General features: G+C 41.5%; 1 protein-coding gene across 4 annotated transcripts in view; it reads left to right on the top strand.

Annotated features, from left to right (window-relative positions):
• Positions 1-13133, top strand: part of mapk8b (mitogen-activated protein kinase 8b) — a 72816-nt gene that overhangs the window by 1665 nt on the left and 58018 nt on the right. Inside the window, exon 1 of one of the 4 annotated variants that reach the window (XM_055661833.1) lies at positions 1562-1690. The exons of the other annotated variants lie outside the window; for them this stretch is intronic. The gene's annotated coding sequence lies outside the window, so the exon portion shown is untranslated. Of the gene's footprint in view, positions 1-1561; positions 1691-13133 lie in introns of those variants that run through there. 4 annotated transcript variants of the gene reach the window in all.

Here is a 13133-nt window from a genome sequence, read left to right as displayed (position 1 = left end):
AGTAATCCACCCCCCACACAATAATCCTGGCATCAGGGTACCTCTTCCCATTAATCCAGGGAGATCAGTTTAACTTTCCCCCTATATCCTTGAGGAACACCCCCCCCCCCCCACCCAATATTCCTGGAATCCTATTTTTGACCAGTGAGGTCTACCCTTTAATCTTCTACACCCAGCGGTTGTCGCCAGGATTCAAGGGGCTCAGCTACAGGGGGAGGTTGGGCAGGTGAGGACTCTATTCGTTGATAAGGTGATAGAGGTGTATAATATAATGTGGGGAATAGATCGGGGTAATGCACAGCCTTTTATCCAGAGTGGAGAGGGGGGGGGGGGGGGGGGGGTCAAGAACTAGAAGGCGTATGTTTCAGGTGAGAGGTGAAAGGTCTACTTCTCCAAATGGAACCCGAGGGACAGTTTTATCACACAGAGGGTGATGGGTATATGGAACGAGCTGTCAGGAGGTAGTTGAGGCACGTACTATAACAGCTCCTACCCCCCAACTACTACCCCCCTCTCTCCCTCCTCTCTCCTCCCCCACCTCTCTCCACCCCTCCCCCCCCCCTCTCTCCCCCACCCTCCCTCCCCCCCCCCCCCCCTCCTCTCCCAGTCAAGGTCCCACCTTCTGTCACCCTGACGTTCCATCTTTTCCCACTGTCACCCTGGAGTCCCACCGTGGGATACTGTCCCTCTTCCCTGCCATCCCCACGGCTCACACTGACTCCCCAGCGCTCCCTTCCAACCCCCTGGAATGATTTGCAAAGCCCTTTGACTTTCACTCGAGCCCTCTGTTTCTACAGTGGCCGTCAGTTCACAGTCTTGTCCTCTATCCGCGCACCCACACACGCGTTTTGGGGACAGAAGATTGTGCCCAGAGGACTCTTTAATGCAAGGCATGACCAAGCGGTTTACACAATCGCCGGATCTTTGATTGCGATCGTGCTCGATGAATCCTCTGTTTATTTATAAACATTAGGACAAATGTTGCGTTTGTGTAGAACTTGAAATTATTTACAATTCTTCACTGTTGATATTTCCGATAGCTTGCTGTTTTTTTTTTTAATAATTCGGTGATACTTTGACAGCACCCACCCACCCCCCTCCCCATCTCATTGTTCATCGTTCCTTTCTGAACCCATCATTTTGTGATCCCTTTTGTTTGCATTAAAACCATGTCACTTTCAATCCGATGCGAGGATAAAGCGACACCTCAAATTTCAGCAGCGCCTCTCCAAATGGAAAGCATTCGACAGACATAACAAAATGCTCAAAAGCTCAGCGACTGTCAATTTACCAGGCGGATACCGTTCCACTGAAAACTATTATTGCAGATCCTTTTGATTTCACGCCTGTATTTATTAGAAGCCAGTTTTTTCTAGTGTTAATTATGGTACATGTATTTGTTTGTTTATATTTGTAACGACAGACCGGATAAGGTTTTTTTTTTTAATTTGCTCTTCGTAGCGAATGGATCCTAGGTTGTTCTCCCGATTGCAAGACAAATGTTACACGCTCCAGTTGTCGTATTTACTCCATATCCCTCGCTCTCTCCCCCGTTGCCACTCCTACCCTCCCCCGCTGTTCCTTTGTTTGCGCTATTCGGTGTAGCGCAAAAATACAGCGATCAATAACTTTGGAGAATTGCGTCCTTTATCGTCCCTGTTGATGTGGAAATGTTGAAAGGTGTTTACAGGTAGTTGCGCGTTACCTGATGCAGAATGCAGTGGCTTCGGTTAAATGGTTATGGTTCTGTCTATTTTTATGTTATTTAGGAAGGCGAGGTTCAAAAACAGTTGTAGTTTTTAAGTTTAGGTTAAATTGTTTCAAGAAACAGAATTTGGATGGTAATTTGGACCGATTATTTTTGATAATTGTTATTTTTGGGCATGCTTAGATGTTTTTATAGACGTAGCATAGGAAAATTATGCTATACAATATTTTGCATAAACAATAGTTATATTACATTCTTCTTGATCTACAAAAAACCCTGACTATTCATCTTTGATAATTTAACTATCCAAATTTAAATTCACCACAAGCATATATATTTTGCATCTATCATTTACAAGCCCTGTCATCATTTGATTGTATGAAATATTTGTTCCAATAAGATATTGTGACATAAACACCATTTGTCTCTCTTCAAAACTGTTTATCAGGTTTGTTGAATCCTTTTAATACAGCTTTTGGTTTTTTTTTAAGATGGTGCAGAGTAGCTCTCTCCATTGTTAATATCTGGCTCTGTGATTGCTGGGTTTGAAGTCATTTTTCTATTTGTAAACAAAATTTGTGTACCGTGGAATAGTTATGATGATAAATTTAGTGAGAGGTTTCGAAGTGCCAGGAAATATATATTTTGGACATTGTTAGTTTGTGACTTTGTGATTGCTGCCTGTTTGAAGTCATTTTTTCTATTTGTAAATAATATTTGTGTATATTCAAATTGTTTCTGTGGTAAATTTAGAGAGCTTTTGAGGTGCAAGGAAAGATATTTTGGACCTCATTAAATGCATTAACATGCAGGATGAAGGAGCTTTATCATGTTGTTTTTATTTGCAATTTGAACATATTTCTTTATTTTATGATTATGATTACAGTGCACTGTACTTAAAATATATCAAAACTTTGAATGTGAGTATTGTCTGTATTGTAGTTTCATCCATAACTTGCAGATATTGGAGTGGGTGTTGAGACTTAGTAGCTTACCTGCTTATCAAACGGTCTACCTTAAATTTAACAACCGATGTGGAGTGGTGCATTTTAATTTAATCCTGTTGGTCTCTGGACATTTGGATGCCATTTTTACATTTGTGTGCAATGTTTGCTTTGATTTCCTATAACGACAGCTGCGCAGCATGTAAACCCTATAAAGAAGAGGATCGTACTTTTAAATAGTCTAGCTAGAAATGTCTTGCAGGGGTTGTTCCCACAGAACAACTTAAATGACAAGGGAAATGGTCACGTGACAGCTTTTACTTCGGTTTGAAGGTCATGTTGGTGACGCTCATAAACATTGCAAATGGCCTCAAATTTTATGCTCAAAATATACTCTTACAGAATGCAGTGGAGTAAGAGAAAGGAGGAGAGCTTCTTCAAAGTAGGCATACCTTGAGGAGATTTTGCAGTGGAGTAGAGAGAGAGGAAAACTTCAAAGTAGGCATGAGAGAGGAGTAGTTCTGAAGAAGGGTCTCGACACGAAACGTCACCGATTCCTTTGCTCCATAGATACTGCCTCGCCCGCTGAGTTTCTCCAGCATTTTTGTCTACCTGACATAATGCAGGATCATTTGCTTTAATTTTTTACCCTAACATTTCACAAGTGAATTTTACAAGAAATGTATCAATTTTATGGACTCAATGTAACTGATAGATCAGGCAGCATCTCTGGAGAAAATTGATATTTTGTCAATGTTCTTATTCTATCTGTATTTTCCAGACATGCTGCCTGACCCACTGAATTACTCCAGCATTTTGTATCTATCTTTGGTATAAACCTGTATCTGTAGTTCCTTTTTATTACATTATGAATTTTATGGAGTTCATGCAATGTTTATGTGTCTGTAAGCATGCAAAGTGCAAGTTAAAAAAAAAACCTTTGAGCAAGGCTACTTTCTACCCAGTATATTTTGTGTGTGGTTTGACTATGTTCAAATGGAACAATTTTTTAATCTCCATTTGATTAGAATGGTGGGGATGAGGGAATACAAGTTAATTGTGTACATGCCGTCAATGTTTAGTGAACAGATTATAATGTAGTTGGATCAGTCTGAAGAAGGGTTTCGGCCCGAAACATTACCTATTTCCTTCGCTCCAGAGATGCTGCTGCACCCGCTGAGTTTCTCCAGCATCTGCAGTTCCTTCTTGAACATAGTGTAGTTGGCATTGATTTCAAAGTGACAGGAGAAACGTCCCTCATCTGCCAGATTTCCTTTGCAACAAGCAATAACTTAACATGATCACAATCCCAGAATAGCAAAGTGTACAGAAATAATCCTGCATGCAAGAGGTGCCAGGTTTTGGCGCTATTTTCAAAGTCCAGTCCATGCTTTAGATCTTATGAGTGGTCGATCCAGGCAGGCCCCAGGCTGTTGCAGGGCCTTCAGCCATCACCTCCTTGGACATCTAGATCGACAGTGAATGGATGAGCATCCATCTTTATTGCCCGGGGGTCGCCTCTCACAGCAGACCTTGAAAGTGCGGGAGGCCAGACCCCGGTCCGTTCACCCTCCTATCCTTGCTCCTGGTATTCGACATCTCCAGCTTCTTCCTGGTCTCGCTGACCGACAAACGTTTCAGTGAGTTCCTGGTCTCACTGACCGACGAGCTTTCAGGTGAGTTCCCGGTCCCGCCGACTGACGAGCCAGGCTTGCGTGTTGGTGGTCCTGCCGATTGATGAATCTTCAGGTGTATCCCAGTCCCATCGGCCAACAAGCCTTCAGGCGTATCCTTGTAGCTGTTTTTTTTCTTATTGTATCACCCAAAGTGATTTACTGGCCTAGTGTTCACTGCATGATGTGGTAGCCATTCCACAGGTTCTGTTTTCTGGAGGACAAATCACCTCCTGACATTGTGTGTGGGTATGGCCTTGAATAACAATTGTTACCCTGCTTTTTTTCTAAACAATTAACTGGGCCAGACTGTTAACTGGGACACATGCTATTACATTCACCTTGAATCTCAGCTCCCAATTAAATGCTTCTGTAAAGTTCAGACTCGCAGTTCTGTTGCCTGCCTTGATAAAGAAGATGTATTGCTTCAGAACATGATCTACAGCCTATTAAATCATTTTCAAATCTTGCTATCGCTCACTTTGAGCTGGAGATACAATCTTCTAAAAGGACAACATACAGTAAGTAATGTGTTTCACCAGGAACATGTTTTTCCTTTAATGTACCCTATTTACCCCATTGTTGCTCAAGTAGTTTCAATATGTGCATGAAAACATCAATTTCTCTTGCTTTTTCTACCCTTTAGTGCATTTTGCTGTAATGCTTGTTTGTGAGCATTTACCCTGAATGTGAGCACCACATATCTAAGTTAAACATCATGGTGCAGTGGATAGAGCTGCTGCCTCAGTGCCAGTGACCCGTTATGATCCTTATCTTATGGATTGTCTATGTTAAACTCAATTGCACAGCTCAAAGACCTGCTGCCTCACATAGTCAAGAGACCTGGGTTCGATCCTGACTATGGGAGCTGTCTTTTAAGGAGTTTGTACATTCTCACCGTGACCATGTCGGTTTCCGCGGAGCACTATTGTAGATGGGACATGTTGGTTGGTGTTGGCCGGGCCTGTTTCCACACTGTCTGACTCTATGAATCCGGTTTCCTCCCACATCCCAAAGTCATGCAGATTTGTAGATTAATTGGTCTCTGTAAAATTGCCCTTGTGTGTCGGGAAGAGATGAGAAAGTGGGATAACATAGAACTTGAGTGCATGAGTGATCGATGGTTGGCGTGGACTTGGCGGGCCAAAGGGTCTATTTCCATGCTGTATGTCTAAACTAATTGAGGACCACTCCATAAGCAAAGAAGTATTGTGCATTGCCTTTGCACTCAAAAGTGTCATCTGCAAATTTGCACTCCTCACTTCCAACAAATGTGCGTTAATCATTAAATGAATCAAATTATAATCCCAGCAAGAATTCCTGAGTGATGTCCTTAATTACTTGTCACCAAACAAATCATAAATTTCTTTTTTACTTTGGTTTGCAAACCCATTCCAAATTCATCGTAACAAAACGTCTAGGGATTCTTCAATCTTTTGGTGAAACCTCGTTGTGTGATATATCATCAAAAGCTTTTTAGAAGTCTGAATTGGTAGGAATGCATACATTCTTATTTATAATGTGTAGTGTGATTTATGTGATCTTTTATTATGAAGCTGAACTGTGTCCTTGTGTTTCATAGCGTGACTGAACATGAAATATCAAGGTGATGGGGAATTTAGAAGTGAATTAAGGTTTCAAGGTCAGTTTATTGTCACATGTACCAATTAAGGTGCAGTGAAATTCGATTTGCCATACTAAAACAAAAGCAACAAGCCACACAACTACATAAAAGTCAACATAAACATCCACTACAGCAAATTCCCCACATTCCTCACTGTGATGGAAGGCAATAAAGTCTAATCTTCTTCCTCTTTATTCTCCCACGGTGGGGACAGTCAAACCATCCGCAGTCGGGGATCGAAGCTCCCACGATCTGGGCGATCATAGCTCCCGCGCCGGGATGGTCAAAGTTCCTGCGGCTAGGAGCTCCCGAAGTTGGTCTTTTACTAGGGACCGCGAGCTCCACGATGTTAAAGTCCTGCAGGCTCCCAAGGTTGGAGCACCCGAAGTCGGTCTCCAGCAGAGGCTGCCAACTCCTCGATGTTAGGCCGCAGTGCGGATGGAGATACGATACAGAAAAAAATCGCATCTCTGTCAAGATAAGAGATTAGCAAATGTTTCCTCCATACCCCTCCACCCCCCCACATAAAACAAGCTAAAGAACACTAAAACATACATTTAACACATACTATCAAACAACAAAGAAGGTGTCATGAATATAGAAAGAGATGGACCTTGAGAATCCAACTTGATATGCTCCTTCAATGCGGGACATACATTGCTGTTGGCATGTTATGTACAGCATTGGTCCTTTTGTCAATCGAAAATTACACTGACTCTTCTATCAGAACCTTGAACCATATAGCACATCTCTACGTCAGCAATGAACTACAATGGACGTTCCATGCCTTTCACTAAGTACTTCTGTTTGAACTATAATAGTCTGGTTAACGAATATTACAGACAAATTATTGTATTATTGATTATTATATTTATTTGACGTCACGTTGCATTAATGTGTGACAAATATTGGAATTGAGGCTGTCAATAAAAAAAAGCACAATAGTGTTTATATGTGGTGGAGGGAGAAAACTTTTGTGAAAATTTGCGCTGCTGTGCTGTTAGTCACAAAATGCTGGAGAAACTCAGCGGGACAGGCAGCATCTCTGGAGAGAAGGAATGGATGACGTTTCAGGTCGAGACCCTTCTTCAGACTGATGGACGTCTGAGTAAGTCCCGCTGAGTTATTCCCAACATTTTGTGTCTATCTTCGATTTAAACCAGCTGTTGTGCTGTTCTTTCCTCCACATAGAAATTATAAGGCAGCTATACGACTGAGTTGTTTTGATAGTTTTGCGAGGCTTCATCCTGGTCATTGCCCATGAATCTCACAATAGTGAAGACATATGGAACTGCAGATGTTGGTTTACAAAAAAAAGACACAAAAGTGGTGGAGTCTGAACAAGGGTCTCTGCCTGATATCTTTTGTATCTGTTCTCCAGAGATGTTGCCTGCCCTGTTGTGTACTTTGTGTAACTTTTTTATCTTGCTATAGTTCATGTGTGTTAAAATCATAAATCACAATATTGGTTTGGCATTTAAGATTAAGATCAGTAGTTTCTATCACTGACCCATCTTTACCCAGTGTTGGCAATATTTTTGTTTGTGTGGTTTAGCAAGCACCTTTGACTAATCTTGACATGATACCCATAAGACTGTTTCTATGATTGGTGTTTGTTTTCAGTTCAAACATTATACAACACTTCTTTCTTGGTACCTTCATTTTAACCTAATGCAGTTTGATTATATCACTTATCTATGCTTGGTCAAGAAAACCGATTTGTCAAATTTTGACTTTAGTTCCCACTCAACAACACACTTTTAAGATGGTCACCGAGTCATTCTGGAATCCTTCTGACTTTGCCTATGGATTTCTTCTCTCAGAATGATGCTCTACATGCCCTTGTCACCTTTGTGCCTTTGGAAAATAAATTTGTGAACCCAAAAGCTTTTCACTGTACCTCGGTGCACGTAACAATAAACTGAATTGAACTGAACTGTTGTGCTCTTGTGCTGACAACAAATATAATATTTTTGGCAGCTGAGGTCGCTTAATGAAATCCTGGGAAAAAAAGAGTTTGGTTAGAAGGAAGCCTTTTTGTATGGTGAATATATTTCCACTCCACATTTCCCTCCCCCCCCCCCCCCCCCCCCAGTCTCATTCTACCCATATCGCTCTCTCATGCTTTACATGTCATGCCTCCTCTTTATTTATCTGACACCGTTTGTCTCCTTTTCACTTCAGCCTTTGATGTTCAGATCAGATCCGCCTATCACTTGCCAGGCTTCATCCCACCTCCACCCAGCCTTTTCCAGCTTTCTCCTCCCTACACCATCAGTCTGAAGAAGGTTCCTAACCCGAAATATCGCCTGTCCATACCCACTACAATGCTGCTTCAACCACTAGTTCCTCCAGCACTTTGTTTTTCTCCTCAAGATTCCAACATCTGCAGTTTCTTGTTAAAGCAATTAATTTGTCCTCAATTAAGTCGTTTGGAGAGATTCTTCAGCTGTGTCGTTGGCCAACATATTTGGTGCCTCGTTCCCCTGAAATTCTAACAAGTAATTGCTTGAGGAAGGCTCAATTTTTATTTGTGGTTATTTTGTTTCTTTCAAGCTACTTTAACTCCAACAGTAGATGTTTATACTCTTTGCATTCAACGAACAGCAGATGCTGGTTTATGAAAACATGACACAAAGTGCTGGAGTAACTCAGCGGGTCAGGCAGAATCTGTAGAAAACATGGATAGTTGATGTTCCGGGTTGGGTCCTTGCCTTCACTATCTGTTCTGTGAGCTTCCCATTTGCCATCATGGGGGTTGGCATAGTGATTTTGTGCACATGCCATAGTGAATGGCTATAATGGAAAAAAAAAAAAGATTTTCATTCCAAATCTGGGCTATATGTAGATATTTTTATAGTGATTAATGAAATCACAAACCAGTATGCATGTTTTAATTAGTTGTCAGGATTTGCATCAACCTTTTATTTGTTTGACTCGTACATGTTTTTGCATACAGTAAGTGTTGTTCTTTGGACATGATTGAAATATGTAGTTGGCACAGAAATGCTAGGTTAGTAACATTTTTAATTATACAGTGGACTGGGTGAGTGACTGAATTGGCTTTTTCACTAAAATGGATAGGGGCTGTACGTGCATGGGAATATACCATCACATGTATTTCCTCTCAACAGTGCATCTTCCTGACTTGTAAGTGTATCACCCAGTCCTTCATCTACGGCTAGTTTGAGTCCTGGTAATTCCTGCCCCACACCACCAGTAGGAGAACTTTCACCAGAAAGAAAGCAGTGGTTCAAGACGGCAACTCCCCAATGCTTTCTCAAGGGCAATTAAGCATAGGCAATAATTGCTGGCTTTGCCAATGACTTCCAAATATTATATCTTTATTAGACGTCATCTGCCCATTAAACCACACCTATTACAAGCAGGTCCCCTGATGTGATTTCCTCAAGAAAGTCAGACCTAATGATCAAGTTAGACACAAAGTGCTGGAGTAACTCAGCAGGACAGATAGCATCTCTGGAGAAAAATGATGGATTACTTTTCGGGTCGGGACTCTTCTTCAGTGTTGTGCACAGTGTAATGCCCACAGAAATGTTAAGCACCAAGTATCATAGCCATTCAAAATAATCAAATCAAACCAAAAAATAACCATACCCACATCCTCAGAAGACGAAGGAAGTTCGGCATGTCTCCGACTCTGACCAATTTCTACATATGCAGTGTAGGAAGCATCCTGTCGAGATGCAACCCAGTTTGGTTTGGCAGCAGCTCCTCCCAATGCTGCAATATTTTGTAGAAAATTCCTCACCCCCTCCCCAATCACTTCACACTACCTCTGGAAAACAACCAACATAATCAAGGACCATTGTCACCCCTGTCACTACCTCGTCTCCCTTTTCCTATTGGGAAGATGATACAAAATCTTGAAAGCGCCACCAGATTCAGGGACAGCTTCTTCCGCGCTACAAGGCCTGCTGATCTTTTTTTTATTTTTTAAATGCATTTATCGTAGGCTCGATATGCGTCATCGCAGACCTTCTGAACTCCGCTGTGTTTCTTGCCACCTTCAAGGTGGCCGAGAATGTTTAGTGGGGACAACAGGAACAGTATGCTCACTTCTGGCCCAAATAGAACAGGTGAACTTGTGAGAAATGAAAAAGGTGCAAAATCTCAGGTTTTTGAACAGTCGGACTTTTCTAACTTGCTATTCACCAGAACTTACTTACTATAACAACTATTGAAAGGCATTTGAACAGGTACATGGATAGTACATGAAAATGTTTAGAGGAACATGGGTCAAAAGTGGGCAGGTGGGACCAGTGAAGATCTTGGCTAGCATGGGCTAGTTGGGTGGAAGGGCCTGTTTGTGCACAGTATGACTAACTGCAGAGTGGCAGGATTTAAACGTGTTGAAATATAGGAGAAAAATAACCTCCTAGTGGGTAACTCCCCGGGGTTAAAGCAATACTTTTTGCATGTGGCATCTTCTGTGTTGATTTGAACTTGTGTCTTCAACAAATCCTGTCCACTCTCAATGCATGATGCTTGCTGTTTGTGTCCATTCATTAGATTGACTGGAGCCCAATGATACACTCGTCAGGAGCTCATTATAGTTGTTGGCCAGGAGGACACTGTTGAATTAAGTGGCCGTCATAACTATGTACATTATTAACCAAGGCCTGTTAGTATTTAATGATAGAAGCCCCATGACCTTTAAGTCAGCTACCAACATCGATCCTTGCATAATCTTACAAACGGTGGAATTTCAGCCCACTTGTAGTAATTTGAGAAAGTATGCAGTAAAACCCTTCTCTTCAGTCACAATTTATTTAATGCTCTCGCTTAATTAAACCATCCAACTTGTGTAAGAGGGGATACTGCAAATGCCATATTTTAAAATAGTTTGCATTTCACAACCACATTTATGCAAATGGTTATTGAAAAAGAACATCACCATTTCTGCACTTTATTTTTATGTCTTTTTCACAACTGACATCACTGATGCAAAATATCCGAGGGAGATATTTGTTTCGGCAAATTAGCTTTCTGCTTGCAGCAAACTCTTAATCTTTGTTGGGGCGGATGATATTTTTACTTTGTACTGCCAATGTGAAGTGAGGCTGACTAGCTGAGAATAAATTCTGAACACCTCATAGGATTAGCTGTGAAAATCTAAAACTAATCATGGCAACCTTTCAATTTTAAACTGAAGTTTGGCTATTGTGCAAGTAGTGTTCAGAAACTGACGTCATCTTCCTATGCTAACCAGTAACCAATGCCCACATGTTTTACTTTACAGCATCTCTAAATTACAAGTTTAGGATTTTTTTTCCCTTTTAACCATGTCTTATTTTGTTTCCAAGACCCACACACAGCAGTAGAGTTGCTGCCTTAGAGCACCAGAGACCCGGGTTCGATCCGGACTATGGGTGCTGTCTGTACAGAGTTTATAAATTCTCCCTGCGTGGATCTTCCCCGGGTCCTCCGGTTTCCTCCCACATTCCACCCACATTCCAAAGACAAAAAGGTTTGTAAGGTAATTGGCTTTGGTAAAAATTGTGAATTGTCCCTAGTGTGTAGGATAGTGTTAATCTGTATTCCTTCATTCAGATTTCCTCTTTCTAACCCACCCCTTTGACTGTATGCCTTTTGTTTATTGTTCATCCTCTCAGCAACCCAGGTCTCACCCACACAGAGAGTTTCCCTTTGTACTTGCTATCACTCCCTCTACTCACTCTGCCACTTTATTTACTTTAGAGATCCAGCGTGGAAACAGGCCCTTCGGCCCACCGAGTCCACACCGACCAATAGTCAGCCATACACTAGTTCTATCTTACACTCTAGGGAGAATTTACAGAGGCCAATTAACCAACAAACCAGTATGTCTTTGGATGTTGGGGGAAACCAGAGCACCCGGAGGAAACCCACATGGTCACAGGGAGAACATACAAACTCCTCACAGACAGCACCCATTGTCAGGATCGAACCTGGGTCTCTGGCACTGTGAAGTAGCCACTATACAGCAGTGCCACTAACCAACTTCCCTGTTCTGATGAAAAGAGAAACCCTTTCTCTTTCCATTGATGCCACCTGACTTGAAGAATTCCAGATTATTTTTTTCTTGGTTCTCCTGTTATAATTTATGGCCACAAATAATGATTAGTCGGCTAATATTCATTTGTCATTCAAGGCTGGCAGAATAAAATAAATCATCTGGCACTTGAAGATATGGTTTGTTAATATTTGAAAATAGGTTACCGCTTTTATAATTAGTTCATGAGTTGTAGGTGTGACTGGAAAGGATGACATTGTAGTCCATCCTTTCATTCCCCATGAGAAGGCGATTAATGAATTGAAAGTTTTAAGTAAAAGCATTCCACTATTTTGGCCAGTGGCAATGATAGACTGGTGGTATATTTTTGAGATGATGGAGAACTTGGGGTGATGGCATTTCCATGTGCCATTTGATCTTTTTGTGTTTGAGAGATATTTGGGTAACCAGTGTAATTTAGAGATGATGATAGACACAAAAAGCTGGAGTAACTCAGCGGGTCAGGCAGCATCTCTGGAGCGAACGTTTGGTGATGTTTCGGGCCAAGACCCTTCTTTGGACTGGTTAGGGATAAGGGAAACGAGAGATATAGACGGTGATTTGAGATAAAGAAGGATGGATGAAAGATATGCAAAAAAGTTACGATGATAAAGGAAACAGGCCATTATAAGCTGTTTGGAGGGTGAAAATGAGAAGTTAGTGCGACTTGGGTGGGGAGGGATGTGACTTAGGTAGCAGTACTTTTTGTACAGCTACCTAAGTCGCATGCAAATGGACATAGGGTCATTAAGACTTGAAAGCTGAATGCACAGTTCAAAGAGTAGTGGGTGATGTGGGTTTTAAAATGTGGGGCATTGCTTCCAATATTCGGGAAAGAGGGAGATGCTCTTTTGAAACAGGCTTTGCATGTAATGAACTAGAGCTAACATCCCAGTGAATGCAATAACAAGGTCTACAGATAAGGCTTTTAACTATCCAGTTTGAGGAGGGGATCGGGTGAGGGGAAATTTGCAAGTTCAATAGGGAAAGGATGAAGTGATAATGCAGGGTAGCATCGGGTGATGTATCCAAAATATGTCAATCGCAGGCAGAATGAGAAAACACAAGAACATACAAAAAATAGAGTCGGTAAAATCTGTAAAACGACAAAATAAAAAATGTTGCGTGT

This window comes from Leucoraja erinacea, chromosome 34 (genome assembly GCF_028641065.1).
Source record: "Leucoraja erinacea ecotype New England chromosome 34, Leri_hhj_1, whole genome shotgun sequence".
Lineage (NCBI taxonomy): Eukaryota > Metazoa > Chordata > Chondrichthyes > Rajiformes > Rajidae > Leucoraja > Leucoraja erinaceus.
The sequence above is the reverse complement of the archived record's forward strand: the minus strand, read 5'-3'. Positions and strand labels throughout refer to the sequence as shown.